The sequence below is a fragment of the Pogona vitticeps genome, chromosome 3 (genome assembly GCF_051106095.1).
Source record: "Pogona vitticeps strain Pit_001003342236 chromosome 3, PviZW2.1, whole genome shotgun sequence".
In the NCBI taxonomy this organism is placed as follows: domain Eukaryota; kingdom Metazoa; phylum Chordata; class Lepidosauria; order Squamata; family Agamidae; genus Pogona; species Pogona vitticeps.
Genome location: NC_135785.1, coordinates 109,816,782 through 109,838,783, shown reverse-complemented (window position 1 = coordinate 109,838,783; position 22,002 = coordinate 109,816,782). Strand labels below are relative to the sequence as shown.

The 22,002-nt window shown below is 39.2% G+C and overlaps 1 protein-coding gene across 18 annotated transcripts in view; it reads left to right on the top strand.

Moving 5' to 3' along the window:
- ZMIZ1 (zinc finger MIZ-type containing 1) overlaps nt 1–22,002 on the top strand; it is a 458,362-nt gene that overhangs the window by 191,078 nt on the left and 245,282 nt on the right. The gene's annotated exons all lie outside the window — the stretch shown is intronic.

The following is a 22,002-nucleotide window of genomic DNA, read 5'->3' as shown; positions in this document are numbered from 1 at the left end:
GCCCCACACCACTGTCGAAGAAGCAAGCTGTAGGCTCGGCTTCCCTTCCAAGAGCATGGACTGCTGCTCTTGCTGGGAATGTTTAGACCTCGGAGCATGCCCTAAAGTGGAAGGCCTCCTGGAAGGGAAATCAAGTCTGCTGCTTGCTTTTGAGGACAGTGCTGTGCGGCGGCGGCAGCAGCAGCAGCAGGAGGTAGGCATGGGAAAGGCGATGGGGGGCCTTGACAAGTGACTTGGAAGAATGTTTCTTCAACAAATCAAGTGCAAGTCCTTGGGGAAGAAAATCCAAAGTCAAGTCCAAGTCAAGTCACTGGTGCAGGTTAAGTGCAACTTGACATGGAGTCACAAGTCTCCGCCCCTATGTTTTACTCTGATCAGTTAGCCATAGCAAGTTATGAAAGCCTCATACAAACATCATTCAGATTCTGGCCACTGATGCACTTCGTATCCTGTTATGTTCATTGTAGCCTGGTCATACACATGTTTATTTCCATGTACCGTATTTTTCTGTGTATAAAACAACACTTTTTTTCCTAAATACATTAGAGGAAAAATTGAGGGTCGTTTTGTACACTGAAGGAGGTGGAGGCGGATGCAAAGGAGCAGCCGTGCTCAGCCGCCTCTTGCATTGACTGCTGCTGCCCGTGTCTGATCGCCTCCTCCAGTGCAACTGCTGGGGCTCACTTCCAGCTCACATCGCTGCCTTGTCCCTTGCCCAAAGGGAGCCTGCAAGTGGCGCTGGAGGAGGTGATTGGGCAGCGGCGGCGGCAGTCAATAGCCAGCAGTGAGAGGCAGCCAAGTGCGGCTGCTCCTTTGCCTCCATCTCCTCCTCCTCCTGCTGCTGCCTCTGCCACCGCTTTGCCTCCTCCAGCGCCACACATGGGGGCTCCCTTAGGGCAGGGGACAAGACGGAGATGTGAGCTGGAGGTGAGCCCCAGCAGTCACACTGGAGGAGGCCATCGGGTGGCGGAGGTGGAAGAGCAGCCACAGTGGGCCGCCCCTTACAGTGGCCCATTGACTGCTCCTCCGTCTCCTACAAGGGACAAAATTAGGGGGGTGTCATATACATTGGGGGGTTGTATACATGGAAAAATACCATGATTCAGAAGCATTTACTCAAGCTTTCCCCCCCTCAATAACATCTCAATAGGATTGGAGCTTGGTGTAAAATGGGACAGGACTGGCCCAGGCCTAAATTTTTCATCACATGGGAAATCGTCTTTTGTCTGTCCTCCTTTCTGAAGTGCTACCTTTCCACATTCAGGAAGTTTGGTTTGGTTTCTTTCAAGTGCGTAGCTCCATTCAAATTATATGATCTCTGAGGAAGGACTGTATCCACGTTGCTGTTTTTCCTTGCATATTTGAACCTGCTGTCAGGCTCCGTTTGAGAGAGGGGTCTGTCCTCAGCATCTATTACTTTCTTGCCAGAGATTTTTAGATCCTGCCTGTGCTTTCTTGTTTCTTACACACTTCACTGGGCCTTGATATTGCAAATAATACTTCTTTTTTATGGCAGCTCCAGTACATGAAGATATTTCTCTTCCTTGCGTATCATATGAACTTCAATATGCAGCCACAATACACGTTGAATCTCAGCCTGGGCTCTTTTCTTCTGTGTTGATTTAGATCTGTCTGTTTGCCTCCCTTTAATCTAGTTCTGTGGTGTTAAATTTCCTCTGAGGTGATTACAGAAATATGAAAAGCCAGGAGAAAGTGAGAAAATCTCTTGCCTGAGTGCCGGTCTCTATAAATACTAATCTTAAGTTGGAAGGAGGGGGCCAAAATGAGGGAGCCAGAAGAGTATAATATGCAGATGCAGAAATGTGGAGTGGTCTGCCAAACAGATTGCATAGAATGTAAATGTGGATTGTCTGCCGTCTGAATGGCCTGATTGATCTTAAGATTTGGTTGTACGGACACACTAACAATGGAACTAATGCCACATTACAAACTCTTATTTTACCTCTTCTATTGGAAGTAGAATTCATGGGTAATAAGAGATAGGTGGATATATTCATACAGAACACTGACGGTAATGTGGAGGAGAGAAACTACACTACATATGAAGGAAATTGGTACTCCTGATTCATAATGATTTTCACAAAATATAAACAATGTTTACAATTATATACTAAGTCCACAGCTTTCTATACCTTCTCTGTTTTTTTTCTTTCATAATTTAGCTGGTTTTTGTTTTGTTTTTCTTGCTAATTAGGGTACAACAAAAGCAGCCCTCTTAGTCACTAGAAATCATATTTAGCCATGGGTTTTGTGTCTGAGATTCAACCAAATTTTTCTGGTTTAACTTTATATATATATAAATATTTTTCTTAAAATATTATTTTCTAGGAACTTTGTGAAAAAATTTTTTGAGGCAGATTTGAAGATGAGTGAAAGTTTGAAGACTGAACGATATTTTCCAATCCACAGTTTACCCTCATAAGTGAATGTCAGCAAATACTCAAGACTCAAATTTTTGAGCCTCCTCAGTACATAGATGGATACCAAAAACAGCATAGCACATTGAAAATTTAATGCAGAAAAGCAGCTATTCAGTAGATCTCTTAACCAAAAAGTATTAGCTGCAGTTAGAGCATTCCGCCTCTCATAAATCCTGCCTTCGTATGTCAGAAGTTATTTTTCCCTTTGAAAATGTTTAGGTGGATAGTAGTTAAATGGTGGGAGTCTGTATGGAGCAACGGCCCTGATTATCACTTTCCTTTCTGTGCCCATATTCATCCTTAACTCCATCCTGTCATAGTTGCCCCCTCTCCTTGCCCATTGTACCATACAGGCTTTTTGACCAAACATGCAAGTAAATTTGAGATGTAGATGGGTACTGATGTAGTGGCAAAAGCGTTTCTCATCTGAAGGGGAAAGCAGGGTGCACTCCTACTTGAAAGAGTTGTGAGGACTCCTTCCCAGGTGAAAGATTGCATATTTCCCAAATACAATTAGTTAGACTCCCTTTTCTTTCAGCTGATGATATCTTTCCCATCTGCACTGGTGTTTAGGAGGTGAAGCCACTAGTTGATTAGAATTCCAGAGTTAGAAGACCTTTTTGGAGACGATGATATAAGTAGCTTTTACAGGTATTAAAACACATTTTTAGAAAACACGTGGCTGTATGTTGTTGCCCAGAATCTTGTTACAGAACTACAAATGCACAACTTAAGGTTGCACCTGCAGTAGTTGTGCTAGCACCAAGGTGGAAGTTCAATCCCTGAAGCACTTCCACTGGTGCATTGCAGAATGGGTTGTGCTGGGGACATGTGACTGACTGCTCAGTAGCATAGCGCAAATTGCCAACACATGTACACCATCATAACTTACATTGCTTTGAATAGGATTTTGCTGTAGCCTTTAAATTTGTTAAGGATAGTCAAGAAGCCAAAGTAAAAGATCACAGAAATACAGAATCCGGAATGCAACTTTTCAGCCACTATCACATAGAAGTACTGTAAAGAGAATCATTACAATAACTAATTGAAAGAAATAGGGGAGATGAAGAACAACCAAAATGAGAGATCTTTTCCATACGGTTCAAGAAATAAAAGGGAAATTTAAACCTAGATTAGGGAGCGTACTATTTCACCAGCATAAAATAAAGAGCGGGTGGAAAGAATATACATTACTGTAGAGGTGAACAGAATAGGTGCAAGGATGACAGCTTGCTTTGAAGGAGAATCCTGTTGTAAATAACCTGCAATTTTAGAAAGTGAATTGAAAGCTGATGTCAAAGTGCTTGGAAAACATAAATCAATAGGAGTAGGTGCAATACTGATAGAAGTATTTCAAGCTGCGGTAACTTAATCTGACAAAATCCCAACAAGTCTATATCAGCAAATATGAAAACAGACATGCAGACTGGAAATGTTCAATGTTCCACTCTTCAAGAAGCAGATGCCAAGGCATGCAGAAACTGTAGGACCATTATATTAATTTCACATGCAAACAAAATAATGATCAGTGTGTTGCAACAAAGACTTTTGCCCTTTATGGAGTGAAAAATACCCATTCCGGCTGGATCCATGAAGGGCATTAGGGATTATGTTGCAAATATATGTTGGCTACTGGAGCATATCAAAGAAATTCAAAAGAAGATCAATTTGTGCTTTACAGGCTAAAGCAACTTGTCATCATGAAAAGCATGATTTCTTCTAAAAGAAACGGGTCTGCCTCGACACTTGATTCTCCTGAAGAATAGTCTGAACTCTGGACATGAAACCATGTTCGGACAGAATATGAAGCGATAGAATGTTTTCCCATAGGCAAAGGTGCATTTTGTTTCCTTATCTGTTCATTATGTATGCAGAACATATCAGTAATTTAAGATATGCAGATGATACTTGTTACTGACAGAAAGCAGTAATGACTTGAAATGACTCCTGATTGTGTGTAAGAAGAAAGTGCAAAACCAGGACTGCAACTAAACATTAACAAGACAAATATTGTGCCTGCAGAAGAACTACATAACTTTAGTGTGGACAGTGAAGAAATTTAAATTATTAAATATTTTATCTATCTCAGTTCACTCATCAAAACAAAATGGAGACTACGGCTAAGAAAGACTGAGACATGGAAGGGCAACCATGAAGACTATCAAGTGAATGGAAGTGTCACTGGAGAGAAAGGCCAAGATCATCAACACGATTTCATTCCTAATTACTATTTATAGATGTGAAAGTTGGCCAGTGAAGAAAGCCAACAAGACAAAAAACAAATAGAATTCACTTAAAATGTGTTGCTGGACCTTCAGAAAAACAACTTCATAAGTCCTATACAAATCAACCCTGAACTCTTTCTAGAGTCAAAACTGACAAAACTGAGCCTGTTGTACTTTGGACACATCATGCAAAGACAAGACTCACTGGAAAAGATAATAATGCTAGGAAATGTTGAAAGCAGCAGGAAAAAAGGAAGACCAAATAAGAGATGGGTTGACTTCATAAAGGAAAGCACAACCTGGAGGTTTTAAGAGCTGAGCCAGGGCTGTTGAGAAGAGGATATTTGGGAGAGCACTTATTCATACGGTCACCGTAAGTTGGAGGCAACTTGATGGCACCTAACAAGAGCAACATTATTATTTTTATTTTCTTTGTAAACTGAGCATGTGAATTTAGTAGGAATGGGTGAATTCCTTTACTTCTGGTAATGTATTATTGTTGCATGTGTTTGTTTTGACTTCCTATCATTTTAGTTTTAATCTAGGCATTTAAATTATATTTTCTCTCAAGACAGCTATTGCTCATTTTGATAATTTGTTGAGCCAAGAACTGTGTTGAAAGATTTGGGAGATAGAAAAACTGCTGACAATTTACATGGGTTTATTTGTGTGTGTGCAGATGTAAATCAGAACAGTTTGAACAGATAGCTGCAAAGACCAAATTCTTCAAGGAACCCTGGAGGTAGAGCTACCTAGGACTACCTGATATGCCTCAGACTAAACAAATATTCTCCAAGCGACACTGTCAGCTTTCTCTCATTAAGAGCAGCAACGAAAAATATGGGTTTATTGAAACAACCTGACCATCACATTGTGATCAGGATAGAACTGAATCATTAATTGGCTTCTGGAATTTAACAAATAACTGTAGCAGTATTATGAAATATTTTAGTAGCAGCAACAGAAACCTGTTCATTCACAATATCTGCAGTTGGTATCTGATTTTAGAAGAACCATTTATTTTATTTAAATGACTCCATCACATTCAGATCATTAGGAGGCATTTTACAGGATTGACGTTATTTGGCAGAAAGTCAAGGATGGCTTTTATAGGCTGCTTACTTTTTTCCTCACCAAATACAGAGATTAAAGTTTTTATAATAACCATTATACCTGCTGCAGTAACAGTTGTTCCCTGCCTCATATTGTCTCGTATCATTGATAGGTGAACTCCACTTCCAAACACATCTCTGAATAAATGCTCAGAAGAAAAAGAAGGGTGGAATCTGTGACATTAAAAGATTTTCTCAAAGGAGAAGATGGTAGATAGTAAGGTTTAAAGGCATGTACCATTTTGAGGAAGGAAAACTATCAGTTAGCTTTGGTATTTTAGAGTTGGGTTTTCAGTGCTTTGTCGGCACTGTAACGGAGGGAGCAAAAGATATCACACAGAAATTATTACATATTTTGCCAATTAGCATAATTTATGCAGGAGACAAAGTGCTGGATGTAGTTGCATGAGACTGAATCCATGGGATTTACTTTAGTGTTGACTTACCCAAGGCCAAATTCATTCAGTGGGTCTCCTCTAGCTGGGACAAGCAGTTTGGGTTTAGGTTATACTGTAATGCTATGTTGAATTGTGCATGTGTAGATCAAAATGTTTGCAGAGAAAACACACAATGTGACTGTCTGTTTTAGAACTGCACTTAGTGCTGAATTGCTGTCGAGGAAGTATGCTCGAGATATCAACAGAGTTTGCCAGGTAAAATGGTTAATCCGATTTGAAAGATGTTGCCCAGCCTGCTCTGAATAAGGCTCAATTCCCTTTTTTAAAAAATCAAATTCCCAGTCACAGAGTGCCTTCAGCTTCAGCTTGAGAGGCCAAGGTGTTTGCTGTATAATGCACCTTTCACTAGTGGAGAACAGTGTGCCAGGAGTGAGCTATCCTGGACGAGGGATACCCTGACTGCCATTGACCTTAACAGCTCCCCTAGAACTATTGCATGGAATCATACGTGAGACTGCATTAGAAGATTTTCAAAAGTCAGTGCTAATTAAAGTACAAACTGGAACTGGTCTGTTCCTGGGTGGAATTCTAAGTGCTGGTCTCAAACACTGAAATTAATTAAAAACTTGAGACCAAAATATTAGCTCCTCTTTCATGAAACTGCCTGGAGATTATGTTGTTCGTCTGAGGCTATTTTATCCTCTTGTCTCTCCTTCAACTACTCATATAGCTGTCAGAGACAAGGTGTGTGTGCCCAGAGAGAGGGTGTCTCCTATGTTGTGTGCTTTTTTTTATCCTTTCAGATGAGTTTTACCAGACACTGTCCCTGTCCTGTATGGGGGCACGAGGTAAAATCATTTTTTATTTTCCCAGACCTTTGAGATGTTTAAGTTTTCATCTGCATTTTTGATCCTGGGATTTCCTTTTCAGTTTTATTGTAAATTGCATTTCTGTGTTTTTGTTTCAGAAACATTTAGTCAGGAACTCATGGCCTCAGCTGAAGAGTGCCTAATAGCCTTCTTAAATAAAGTAAAAAAAAAGTGTGGGAGGGGGATTCTGAGCCGTGCTGCATTATAAATTCATTTGGAAGCTACCGAGTAAAGCTGAGGATATGGATTGAGCACGTGATCTGTGCTGCCTGGGTAAAAATTGTTGACTACACTGTCAGTTCGTTTTATCTTTACTCTTGGATCACTGGACAGAACATTTGCTTGGTTGGTATCACAGGGAGTCCTTGTGTTTTATCTGTAAGGTGCTGAGGCAAAAAGTTTTTAAAAAGTGTTTCACCAAATGAGTTCCTAAATAAGTTATGAATATGGGTTTATATAATTTAAGCTCTTTTTTCCCAGGACAAAAAAAAATGCAAGAGAGATGCTTAGGTAAGAGAGTGTAAGGATGCTCCTCTTTCTTTGCTGCCTCAGCATTTGCTGCCAAGCTTGAAGCCAAGTGCCAGACTTGCCTTGTCTGCAGTGTTATATCCCGTGGCACCCTTCTCCCATTTTACTCCCTCCATAGCACACACCCAACATAATGTTCATGGTAGCAGGTAATTAAAGATGTCTTTCTATCTCATGGCTTCAACACATTGAAATAGATTGCTTGCAAGTCAGAGAAGCTGTGGGAAAGAAGGAGGAAATCTTCAGTTGCTGAAAATGCACCTCTGCTAGTGACATCATCACCCTTATGCAAATGTAACTTACACAACAGGATTTTTGCCGCTGTTTCTGTTTCTCTGTTACTTCTGTACGTGTTTGCTCATAAGTTTTTTTATCCCATTTACATTAATATGCGTATTCCTGAGAGCCTTGCACAGTTTTGCATTTACTTTCTTATATAAATATAAATTTCTTAATTAAATATGCATTTGTAAATCTTTTTTTGTCCTCAAAACACGTTTTGATACTTTCTTGAGTTGAAAGCTGTATTGGAATACTTGGGAAGTCGTGTGTGTGTATTTGTACACACTATATTTGGATATGTTCAAATATTAAATAATGTTCATATTCCTGTTTTCTGATACATTTACCAGATTTGGGAAGGTGTAGAATTTGCTTAATAAAATAAATATTTTAATTTTGATCTGAAAAGTTTTATTACAGAAATAGAGGAAGATTGAGTGGCTTTTCAAGGCAGTTTAAATACAACTTATTTATGTATGTGTTTTCTAATTTAGATTTCAAGTGTAAGTCCTCCGTGAGACTTTATATTCTCATGGGATTCAGAAAAGCTGCACTGTGATGTGATGGATTTTGAAATCTTCACAATCCTTTGAATTTATGCAAATGAGCATAAGCTACACTAAAACCTAAAAGCCTTATTATTATCCCATTCATTTGTCAGAGCAGGTAGCTTGTTGCCTTCATAATGCATTTATTGATTATTTATTAATGCTTGTTATTGATTGTTCATCAGTTAATCAAGGTCCTAACATTTACACATTCCCACATATTCTTGGGATGAACAGATTCCCACCTTTTGCCCACTTGTGCTAAACTATTGGAACAGTAGATGTCTAGGAATAATTCAAATTCTACACTCAAGAAATGCTTTATTAAGACCACTCAAGTGTGCTCACAGCTGTGAGCATGCTTGCAGATCATTCAAGATCTTCATGAGGTAAAATATGGTAGGACAAGAGGGGAGTCGTAGAAAGCCTGACATGAAGCTGAACTGATGTTGCAGTGACCTAGAGTGGTCCTCACCCGACTGAATAGGTGGGATATAAATAAAATAAATAATAATAATAATTAAGTTTTAGGATGGTGTGGAAGAGGAGAAGGCACAGACTTAAATGGATTAGGCTTTACTAGCCATCATGCAAGTTTCCAGATACATCTGGGATTACTGGGGCAAATAATAATGTAATGACCAACTTCTCTATTTTTTAACATATATAAAAATAGTTTGTCTCTTTCACTGACTTTAAGCAAAATAAACAAGTTCCTTGGCAAGCAAAGAAAAGTGAAGAGAAAGTTAACAACATTTATATTATGAAAGCTGGAGATTAGTTTTGGGTCCAATGACTGGGGAAAATTCAATAGAATCAAATTGGATCATATTTTCTAGTGGAAAGAAAGAAGATGAAGTTCTATCATCAATCTGATCAGAGAACTTTAAAGATTAAAATTCTATCATCAGATTGTACAAATTCATATTTGGTAGGAATTGCAGACCCAAATTGCTGAATGAACCCTAACCCAAACATACATAAAACAAAAACAAAATAAATAGTGCAGGCCCAGAAGTAAACATCCAAAATCCATGGCCAGTCATTACCTTCATTTACATGCAACTCCATATGCACAAGACTGTGCTCATGTTTATGAGACCTCCTTCCTCAGCCAAGCAATTGCAAAAAGCTGACAAAGGCAAGGGAAAGGCCAGCTTGATGTTCAGGTTAGGAGTCAGCATGGCCAGGGATTTAAGAGTGATGGAGGGAGTACTGGACAAATTATTTCCCCTTGCTTTGCATGCTCATTTTCACACAGCCTTGTGATTTTCTGTGCTTGGAATGTGACAATATTTTAATGCTCTTGGGAGGATATGGATCTATTATGCTTGCAGCTGATTCAGAGTTTGCTGCTTCTTCAGTCAACAGCAATCCATCATGCGATCCATATGCAGCATGTGAAGACTGTTGTGTTCCTTGCAGAAACCAAGCGAAAAATGATTCACTGTTAGAAGGCCATCTTCCACGGGGAATTTTGGCTAATGGAGTCCTTTCTATAAAAAGCTTTTAAGGGTTAAGCACATTACAGAATGTTTGTCCAGAGTATTGTAATGGAACAGGAGTGCCAATTTATGGTTCATTAAATACAAGGGCTAATCAGTAACCAGTCTGTTTTTAATTCCACAGCAAGCCTGAGCACATGAAGGTCACCACAGAACTCAATGGAGTTTATAAACTAAATTAATGTTACTGTACTGGGCTGTTTCATATTGACAGAAAATACGTCAGTGTATCAGAACATATTTTGACCCTAAAATATACTTGTTATATAACCCACTTAAAAATGAGTTTTCTGTTTCTATTAGTCTGCTACTGAAACCTTAACCAAGTGTTAGAATTAAAAGGTTACTGACAATTCTATTGTGTTGCAAGTACAAGAAGCATTTATAAATGTTTTTGAGAAGGAGAGAGAGAGATCATTTTTTCATGCCCAGAAAATGTTCTTCGTTGTTTAGTCGTTCAGTCGTGTCCGACTCTTCGTGACCCCATGGACCAGAGCACTCTCTCCCCATGGACCTCCTATCTTCCACTGCCTCCCAGAGTTGTGTCAAATTCATATTGGTTGCTTCGATGACACTGTCCAACCATCTCATCCCCTGTTGTCCCCGTTGTATTTAGAGTTTGATATTGTTAGGAAGCAGAGCTTCTTCTGTGGTGGCATCACATTTGAAGAACTATCTTTTAAAATTGGACACAGAACTTTACTGCATATGATTTCTTCATGTTGTAGTTTCCCAAGGATACCCTTTAAATGAGACCCTTTAAACAAACACACACACACACAAAATCCCATCAGATAGAACAAATGGATCCTGTTGGCTGCTCTTTCTGTCTTCTAATTATGTCTTGGCTTTGATAATCTCTGGAATGATATTTCAAACTGGCTTTGATTCAGATACTCATTGTTATATCTTCATCCAATTACTGGAATGAGTGTCAGTTCAGCAGTTCAGTTCAACATGTGCCATACTGTGAAGCTATTCCACTTGTTACTGCATCATCTAATATCAGGTTTGGTGGGTTCTGTATCTCGGGAGCTCGATTTCCCACTGCGCATCTCAGAAGAGCCTTGGGCGAGATGCATAATCCGAGAGCACCTCCAGAAGCAGGGAATAGTAAACTACTACTGAGTACTCCATACTAGAAAATATTGCCATAAGTCAGAATTGACTTGACAGCACACAATTATTATAATACAAAAACTGTCACATTTTTTTCTCTTTTAACTGTGTTTGCTGGCCCCCATAAATTTTGGTTACTGCCAATATCTGGCTTTCAAAGGTAGGGAAGCCATTTTGTTTCAGCATGTCTTGGTTAAACCCATAATCTCTATTCAGAAAATCTCAATTTAATCATATGACATTTCCTGCCCCAAAAGTGCACTCTTGCTTGCTGTAAGCTTACTACAATAATCCTGTATTCATTGACACTTCTGGTGACTGAAAGTGTGTACTGTTGCACGCATGTGTGCGCACAAACACACACACGTTTAAGCTTTGCAAGTGAGCGAATCTATGGCAGTCTTATCAGAAGATAACAATGGTTTGGATTGTTGGGGGGAAATGTGCTTTTGAAGGCACATCAGTATTTTAGCTACAGCTCATAAAAATTGTTGGCATAATCCTATAGAACAAGATAGAGGGAAACTGAAAAAAACCCTGCTCAATAAACTGATACGTTGTTCAGGAAATTGATGGTATTTCAAAAGCTGTTTCTGCAGATTTCAATCACTGGGCTTAAGCTTGCTCAAAATGAGTATTCAGAGGCAGCATTGAGGGGGCCCAGATCTGCTTTAGAATGGTACCTGTTTGGTAGACAGGGAGAGAGAGTAGGAGAAAGAGAGAAGTATCAATCCATTTTGAACATACACACACACACACAAAAGTTTATTGCGTGGCACACAGGCTGTTGCAAAGTACATCAAATAAAAACAATACAATACAGTACAATTCAATACACTATAGTATGAGGGGGGAAACCCAAATCAAGTTAGATTTCTATCACAGCTAAAAACCTCTAAAGTCTTTTAAAAGGGGGGGGGGGGACCCTAAGGAAAATTTAGTGAAGGTATTTGGTAGACAGTATCTGATGCCAATAACAAGCCTCTATCGTGAAAGGGGGAACCTCAAGGGTACATGAACCTAAATAACCGCTTAATTAGTAATACTGGGGGCTACAAGTTTCATTTTCACAAGTATAGATAGAAACCTTGCCATTTGAAATGTAAAAAAAAATGTATCTCTGTCTGAGAGTAGGATCCTACCTACCTACTTTTCCTGGACAGGTCTTCCAGGATATTTTTCCAAGATAGGCTTCAGGAGCCTTTCACGGTGGATCACAAATAGGGGACAGTAAAACACAACATGTACTAAGTCCACAACTGATTTTTGGTCGCAAGAACAAACTCTCTCATAATATGGAATTTGTGTGTAACGCCCTTTTAAGATAGGAAGTGGCAACATATCAAGACGTGCCTGAGTGAAGGCTTTTCTGTAATCAAAGCTCACTAAATCGGCAAAATAAGGAAGATTTAAAGGTGGAGATGAAATAATCTTATAAAACGGGGCCATTTTTAGAGTGCCTAGCAAACCTATATCTGTTTGGCAACAGATCAAATAATCTCTGCTTTAATGAGCTTTTTGCTGCATACAGACCAAGGTGCCTCACATACTCTTCTGAAAATCCAAGTTTGGCTACTAGTTGCATCATGGAGGATTTCCACGTTCCAGAATTCATTTCCCCATATGATGATGTTAAATATTCTGACTGAGTGGTAAACAAAATTTTCAGCCAATAATTAATTATTGATTTTTTGACTAGTGTCATTATTGGCATTATTGCTAATTCTATTCTAACTAGCGCTGAGGGAGTTGAGGGGGGTACTGCCAACAAATCTGTTTTGGGTTACTTCTAATGGGTATAAGTTTCCAATTCTCCATATTTCAGCACCATACAGAATCTGGGGGAGTAACTTGGTTTTATAAATTTCACGAGTGCTGGGGGGAATCAAATGTCCTTTTCTAGTTCTACAGAATCTAAGTATACCAAACATGGCTTTTTCAAATTTCTGCTTTGTAAAATCAATCTGAAATGCCCAGGAACCTGACTGATAAAATATCACACCTGAATATTTAAAGTGAGTTACCTGTTCCAAAATTCTCCCACCCATTGTCTATTTCTGTGCCTGAGGTCTTCTATTGAAAACCATAATTTTGGTGTTCTTATAATTAACATTAGGAGAGTTCTCCTTGCAATAATTACTAAATTGTTTTAATAATCTTCTAAGACCTATTTGTGTGGGGGATATTAGCAAGGTATTGCCTGCATAGAGTAATACTGCAGTAAACTTCCCACCTGCTCTTACAGGGAAAAATTGCTGTTAACCTGGCTACCATATCATTGATATACAGATTGAAAAGCAATGGAGCTAGGATACAGCCCTGACGGACACCTTTAGATGTTTTAACTATGTTAGATAGTTGACCAGAAATGCTGGCTCTGACCTTTAGGGAAGTATCAGTATGGAAGTCTTTAATTCTTTGTAGCAATCTAGGATCTATTTTAAGATTTATAAGTTTTTCCCACAAACAACCTGTTGGGATGGAATTGAAAGCAGCTTTGATGTCAATAAATGCCACATATAATTGTCCTGAAGATGCAATAGCGTATTTGTTAATTATATGGTTAAGCAGAAAAATATGGTCCAGTGTTGAATGCCCCTCCATAAAACCAATCTGTTCAGGAGCTAAAAGATTATATTCTGTCACCCAATCTTCCAATTTTAAAAGGAGATGTCTTGCGTAAAGTTTGCCTATTACATCAACCAAACTTATAGGTCTGTAATTGGCTGGGTCCTTTCGCTCGCCTTTCTTATAGATGGGCACGACAAGTGAAAATGACTATTATCTAGGGGTGCCACCCACCATATCTATTTATGTAAATAAGGTAGCTAGAGTCTACTGTCACCAACACTTGAGCTATTGGGAAAGAATGATCTTCCCCATTATTTAATGAAGATTTATGGGTGTGCATGTAGAATATAAGAGGCTGATGGTCACTTTCTGGCTGTGTACCCACTGTAAAGTATAAAATTTTATCTAGTAAGAGGCGGGTAATAGCTAAATAATCAATCAAACTATCTCAATTTTTACTGAAATATGTGAACTCCTCTAATTCATTACTTGGAAATTACCATTTAATCTTACCAAATTTAGCTTATCAGTCAACTGCCAAAAACTTTTTCCAGTCTTATTCAGAAGGGGATTTTTTTGTATTTCTTGACTGATTATAAAAGTCACCAGTATGCTCGGCATAGGCAGATCTAAAAGGGCCGTTGCCCGGATGTTTTTATCATGTCAGTCCATGGATCATTTCCCACTACAGTATATATATTTTATCCTCAATGTCTTGTATGGGGGGAGTAATAGCTATTTGGTCTAAATTTGTTAGGGCCTGGCCAGTATCTAACTTTTCAGAGTTTCTTTTGGATCTAGAAGATTTTCTTTCTTTCTTTGGTTTCCTCCCAATACGTTTAAATAAATTACGGAAATCCATCTTGTCAGATGACTTTCTTGTCTTGCTTGTTCACTTAATATTTTTGGTCTTTTTTGTACACCTGTGCGGATGCCCTACCTGTGCCCTGTTTTTAGCCTTCTTTTTAGAGTTTTTTCCCCCTTTGGACAAATCATCCAGTGGAAGTGGGGGTGTGGTACCTTGGTCAGTTTGCATATTATTGTTTATGGCTAAATTGCTTACTGCAATTAAGTTGGTTAATGTAGTTAGTAGCTCATGAGATTCGAAGAGGATTTAGTTAACTTCATCTCATCTAGGATATCTTCTACCCAGTGAAACAGTGAGCTGATATCAGACTTTTCACTTGCCTTAATTATTTTTGGCAGGGGTCCTTTTTCTATTTGGGTGCCTCCTTGTGTTTAATTCCTCTATTTGTTTTAATATAAAGTCATCTACCTCCTTTCTTCCTTTCTTCTCCACCCCACTGGTGTCCAAACATTTTCTGTAACTGCTAGTTCCATTGCTAGGTTAGGACCAGGATCTTCTTTGTTTGATTCTATTATTGTACACCTATTCTCAATTGACAGGTCTAAAGTTTCATTTGTGTGTTTATTGCCCTCATTTTGGGGAGAAAAGAAATCAGTGATTTTCTTTTGTCTCTCTTTCATCCCTTTCCTGTCTTCTAAAAAGCTGCCATGTGCTGGGGAAATCCCATGTTTTTTATACCTCTATCTAGTAAAAACCATTATGCAATAAAATCAGATTATTGCTGTAACAGACTAGATTCAGAAAATAGTAATAATAAGATAATTTGTTGTTGTTTAGTTGATTAGTCGTGTCCGACTCTTTGTGACCCCACGGACCAGAGCACGCCAGGCCCTCCTATCTTCCACTGCCTCTCGGAGTTGTGTCAAATTCATGTTGGTTGCAATAAGATAATAGGAAAAAAATTAAAAAGCAAGATAATAATAAACTATAATAAATTTTATATATATATAAAACTATAGAATGATAAATGCAAAAAAATTCCAAATTCAGTTTGACTAATCAATACTAAGTTCAGAAAATATTCAAATATATATATAGTTATAATAAGTCTATCAACCAGAATCGAAAATTAAAAATGGTGGGGAGCTACCACAGATTTGAACACGATAATAGAAATACGAACAGACACAGAACTTTTCTTTAGAGTTCTTGAGAAGCCCACAACTGGGTGTCCATCTCAGCTCCCAACCATCCAAAGACAAAGTAAAGCTTTCTTTAGACTTTAGCTGTCTTTAAACTTTGCGGCAACAAATATCAAAATTTTGAGAGAGTTTCATTCTCAAGGCAGAGAAGTAATATCAAATGGCTTACCACACCTGCTGTTCTTATTCCGTGAATCTCTACTTGATAGTGAGTATTTGATAATGAGTACCTGCTTGATACAGAAGTTACAAAGCTTTTCAATCATAATTATACAAAGCGGGGCGCTTCAGCTGGCTTTCTGTGGGTTTGGAGGTTCTCACAGATTAATCAACAGCCGAGCAGTGTAGAAGAAGTGGGAAGGTAAGGACTGCCATCAAACAAACAAAGCTTTTATTCCCTGCCTCAGGTGAACCTTCTTTTCCAAGTCTCTTGGCCTCGGCGATGACCCGTCCTTAGAGTAACAGGAGTATACACAAACTCTTTAAACAGAGAACTTAGATAATGTCACCAACATATTTGATGAGGTCGTTTTAACCCAGTGTCTCCAGCTTTGGGTCTCCAGATGTTGTTGATGTCAGCTCCCCAAAGCACCAGTTATATTTTGCTTGCTTATACTTGTCCCATCACCAAAGGTATGCACAACAAACTGCAAAGTCTAGCTTGCAAGTTGTTTGTTTTCGGATCTATTTCTGTTTCTTTGTTCGGTGTCAAGCGCAGCAAGAATACTAATAATTACTAGGCTGTCTTGGACAGGATAATTGTTTAAAGAAAACTTTAAAAGATTAGGCCGGAGACGCAACACAAACAAACAATGTTGTCTCACCCAACCGGAACCGGAACCTCCAGACACCTACAGCTATACCACCCTAAACATGCCCGATCCCGTCTCATCTCAGAAGCCATTTTGAACAAGTTGCAGTTTCTTGCGGCTTTTAAAGTATCTTGAGTTTTATTTTTATTTATAAAGATTTATTTGGTGAGGATTTCACTTTTATTTAATTAAAAGATAAGAAGTCACAGAAATGCGCAGACCAAAATTTCTATTTTATTGACAACCTATGTAACTCAGGTATATTAGCTAGCACAATACTATACCTTTGCTCAAATGACCCCTGGAAATTTTTGACTGTGTTTTTGGGCAGAGAAATGGGAGGGTCACCAAATTTCTTCAAAGGACGAAGAAATTTGGTAATAGTTTTTTTAAAGGTGGGACTTGCCCTTAGCAATGGATGCAACAGAGCTTTGTTCTCTCTCCTTAAAGGATTCTTTCTTTCTTTCCTTCTTTTCTTTCTTTCATGGGAATACATTTTTTTGAGAAAATTGTGCCTTTTATTTTATGGGAGCAAGAAAAAGAAACATCTCAGAACATGTCAGAAAAGTACTTCCTGAGAATTTCTGGCTCCACATCATTTGCTCTTCTTCAGAATTTGGTGCCTCCTGAAGTACATTTTAGCTCCACTGAAGAAGGTGCTTATGATATAACATCTTCCCTCTGAGCCCTGTAGAGATATGAGGAAAGGTTGCATTGAATTTAATTCCAGGAAAAAAATATGGTTAGTGCATCATTCTCAGAGTCCTTTAGAATTCTTTATGGTTTAAATGTTTGTGCTCTGTAAACCATTCCCTAGATTGCCATGCCAACTTTTAGTTTTCAGTTGCTCATCTCTCTAGCTCTCTGCAGGTTTCCTGGCTGCCTGTATTTCCTGTGGAAGGAATTACCATAGGGCATCTTTCCTTAGACTTTCACCAAATTGTGGGAAGTTGAGGGGCTGCCCATTGCCACAGAGCTGATTGTACAGTGAGAGTCAGGCCATTTACATACATCCTCAGTCACCTCATAAATAAAGATACACATAATAATATTGAACCCCAACTATTAGAATGTCTCTGAAACTTCTCCTTTTTCCCCCTTACAGGGCAATTGTTTTCCATCAAATTTAATGAAAATTTTTGAAATTCCTATGGGATAAATTCCTCTCAGAGCCCTATATCTGCGTGGTTCTCAGGCCAAATCTGATTATCTGGATGTTAACCAGTTTTGCTCCGCCTGTGAAGGCAACTGGGGTTTGTGAAGGGAGCAGTGAATCTGGTAATAAAACTTGCTGCTAGGCTCTGTCCCTTCTCAAAACTTATCCTACTGCAGTGTTGAAATGTCTTGTTCTTACTTCAGAGACAATTCTTATGTTATGCACATTGTGAGTAAAATGTGGAAAGGGCCATGTCAATGTCAGATTGGGGTCAGCTGTGGCTGCGTCCTCTGACTCTGTCATGTGATTTCTTTATTTCTGATTCCTCAAATATTAATTGAATCAAGCTTTTGGAAAGCATAGATTGAAATAAAACAAAAGATTTATTATTTCCATAGACTCATACACATACTGCCAAAACCAAAATCTAAATAATTAAACCAGCATTCCTCAACTCTTATTCTCATTGAGGTATTTGCAAAATAGTAAATCTAAAGTAGAAACACAATCCAGTAGCTGTCATTTACATAAATAAAATATCCTGTCAGCTTATTCAAAGATTTCATTAAACCAGACAGGACTTTTGATCTGATTTCTGCCTAATGGCCAATTATCCTTCCAAAGAACCCCTCTTAGAAAACTTAGATCAGTTTTTAAAAACAATCTTATCCTTGTTGATGTTGGTTTTCAAACCCCAGCTCCTACCGATAGTTGTTTCTGAACGGCTTTAGAAAAAGTCAAAAGGGCTTCTGTATCAGAGCATGGAAAATAGGAGCAACCAACTTAACCTGTCATTCAGCTGTGCAGAGATATCCAGTGCTCTCCTACTCCATGACCTTGCTTTGCTTCTTGTGACTCAGTGGTAATCTGTGTTCTTGTCTGTCCTGTATTTCTCTTAGTCACTGGTAGCTACATGGGAATAACACACTTCTTTGGCCTTTTACTTCCGCTTAGTAGTCTCTGTTATTTATTTTAGATGATTTAAGTTGATTAAACAACTAGCTTTTGAACAGTGGATTACTGCAGTGATTCCCAAACTTTTTCAACTCACAGCTCCATATCCTCCCCTATCCTGGGCATGGGGCGCCGTTTCCTTGTGCACGGGTCAGCCTCCTCCCTGAGTTCAGCTTCCAGCCCGCTCACCTGGACCTTCAGTCTCAGGCAGGTGGGTGGGATCCCTCCTTCTCCTCCTCCACTGCCTCAGGGTGGCCTCCAGGTTGCTAGCACCTTGTAAGGAGGCAGAGCCAGAAAGGGCAGCTCTTGGCTCTACCCATCCCCACCCCTTTGTGATTTGGCCTCTTCGACCACTGTGGGAGGTAGGTGGAAGGGTGTGGAGTTGTCCTGAGTCACCTCTTGTGAAAGTGGCAACAGTGGTGGTGTGGGGGGAGCGCCTTCCTCCCGCTTTCCATGGCCCTCTGATTGATAGTCCTCAGAATCATGGCTGAGTGGAGCCCCTGGGTGGGGTCAGAGACAGGCAGCTCTGTGGGCAGCCAGAAGAGGCAACATGCAGTTCGGGAGACAGCCCAGCCTGCCCACAAGTGAACATCTGGGGCAGTGCCATCCCCAGCTGCCCTGGCCAGGGCGGCCAAGCGAAGTGAGAGCAATGCAGCCCAAGGAGATTGCTGGGATTGGAACCACCAGGAACTGCAGCTTTGCTCTGTGCTCCCTTTTCTTTCCCATGGCACCCCTCAGGAGGCTCAGTGGCACACCCAAGCATCATGGCACACACTTTGGGAAAGAATGGATTAATGGATTGAATTGAAACAACCTTTTTCATCACCAGAACATCAGTTTGGTTGCTTTTCTGTCATAGAAGAGGAAATCTGCAGACAAGCTTCCAGTCATTGTTGGAAAGAAAGGCCATCCAGGATCTCCTCCCAACTCCTCTGTTACATTTAGTGCATGAGAATGTAAATAGTCTCAAATAAATTTGTTTGCCTTTAATTCTCAGCCATTCAGGTCAATATTTTCTTCATTTAATGAGCTAACCTTTTAATTGACGAGTCTGCTAAATAAATGGATTAAAGGTCATAGCACTGGGAGTAATTTATACAGAGCTTTCACTGAGTGTTCAAAACACTTCACCTAGATTCTTCCAGAAACGCTGCATGATTAGACAGCGTTGTTATCCCCATATTACAGTCTGAAAGAATAGTAGATTTCCCTAAGGACATCATGTGAATTCATGATTGAGGTGGGATATAAGCCAGACGTTCCTGGGCTCACAGGTTAGTCTCCCAACCACTGTAATTAACCATTTAATCAGCCAGCCCTGAAAATCTAGAACACACCACTACAGTGGATTAATTTGATGTCTTTATCTTTTCTTCTTGCTGGTGTTTTAGTTCAGAAGGCAAGAATGTTCTTGGAATAGATATAATGAGACACACAACTATATACTTCTCAGTATGTCTTGTATGAAATCAGCTGGTTACAGAATGATAATAAAAAGAGATTAGTCTGTGCAGAAACATGGGTGGTTGGTTTTGATTTTTTTTTCCTCCCTTGGAACATTAAGTTTTGTGCAAGCTTTTAAATGCTTTTCTTGCTTTTCTTATAAAATTTATTATTGGTGAAGATGATATTCCTACGCTGATGCCACAGAAACAGATTTTCTCTTCAGCAAGCAGGCGCCATGCAGGTCACTATTCTTCATTAAGAAGTCATTGTGTTAGAGCTCATGAGCAATGAATGCAGCATGTATTTGTCCACCAGTCATGCCTCATGAGCATTGAATTGGTATATTGAGTGGATCCCTGGAAGTAAATAACTGGAGGGGTTATAACAGACAGTGAATTGATTGTGTAAGTCCATTTTTTGCATTCTCACAGAAATACATTCTTTGAAACGGAGACCCATTTATTGGGATCAATTGACAATCAGAAAATTAGTAAATGGGTCACAAAAGCTAACAATGAATCATTTTAAACAGAGTGCTTAGATTAAAAAGCAATATTGGTAAAACTACAGCTGACTGTAATCACGCTAGAAAGTTAACAATATGTGGTTTTTATACTATGGTGTGGAACTGAAATTTTACTTATTTATTTATTGGATTTCTATCCCGCCCATCTAGACCAAAGGTATACTCTTTTAGATTGTGTGAGTTGGCCGACAGCAAAATGAGTGTGCTTGAAGATCTCAGGCAGAGCAGTTGTGTTGATACCTTTATATTTGGTTGAGAAACCAAAAGTAGCTGATCAGGATTAATTTTTTTAAAAGGTAGGGAAGTACATCTCCCAATCTGTATCCCATGGTTACTGTTCCATCTTACTGAGAGACATTCTGGGTCATCTAGTGCAACTAAAGACACTGCCTGACTTTTTCTTTCCTGCGACTTCCTTGTCCCTCTTTGCTGGTAGGGACAGCAAAGTTTCAGTATAATGTCAGGGTTATTTTATTGTATAGGGCAAGGGAGGTCTTTGTTGTGAAGGTGAGATCATACAGGAGTTGAGGAGAGAGAGAAAAATCTGTTTTGGTACTTTCTGTATGTTTAAGGGCTGCACCAAATGACCAGTCTGTGCGGAAATGAGGTCTGTTTCTGGCTTGATCTAGGGGAGTGGTAGCCCATACCAACAAAAATGACAAAAGCATCTTGTGGCCCCTTAAAATTTAATGTAGTGAACTTAATTTGGCTGTAGCTTTCATGAACTGCAGCCCCAAGATTCATCCATCTTGATGACCATTGTGAGGACCTGTTCCGATCCCTTCCTCTCCCTCTAGGTGTTGCATATTCACAAAAAGTGGCAAGTTACTTCTAAAAACTCATTCCTTTCTATTACTTGCTACAGCATTAGAAAGGTAACTTGTTGTCATGACTTCTAACACTCTTGGAAAAAGTAATTGGCTATGTTACTCTTTGTGCTGCTTGTTGCTGTTTTGTTACTTTCCATTGCTCAAAAAGAAAGACGATTAGAATGACATAAAACCTGGAAATAAATGCTGTCAAAATGTCTGTAAACATGCCATACAATGGCTTTTAAAAGTAACTTGAGAAAGTAATTGGAAAATGTGCCTCTTACATTTTGATTCTATTAATGACATTACTTTTGAAATCTAACTTTGCTGACCCTCATTACTTTAAAAATGACAAGTAATTATGAGTTACTTGCAATTTATTACTTCCAAGCTCTGCATGTACCAAAGCAATGCATCTTCAACCGAATATGTGATGCAGGGCAGGGAAGAGGGGAGTCAGGCAGCTTTAGCATCTTCCATCAAAAAGCAGGCTTCTGGTTTTCTCTCCCCCCCCCCCTTTTGTACCAGGCATTTTGTGCCTCTGGAGATTGTTGTGTCTCACTTTGGGAGACCAAGCACTAGAGATAATGAAATTCTTATTTTACCCATGAGAAGATAATGCTTTGATGAATAACCAAGCCTCCTTGATAAAGGGAAGAGACACACACACAAAAAACAAAAGTTGTTT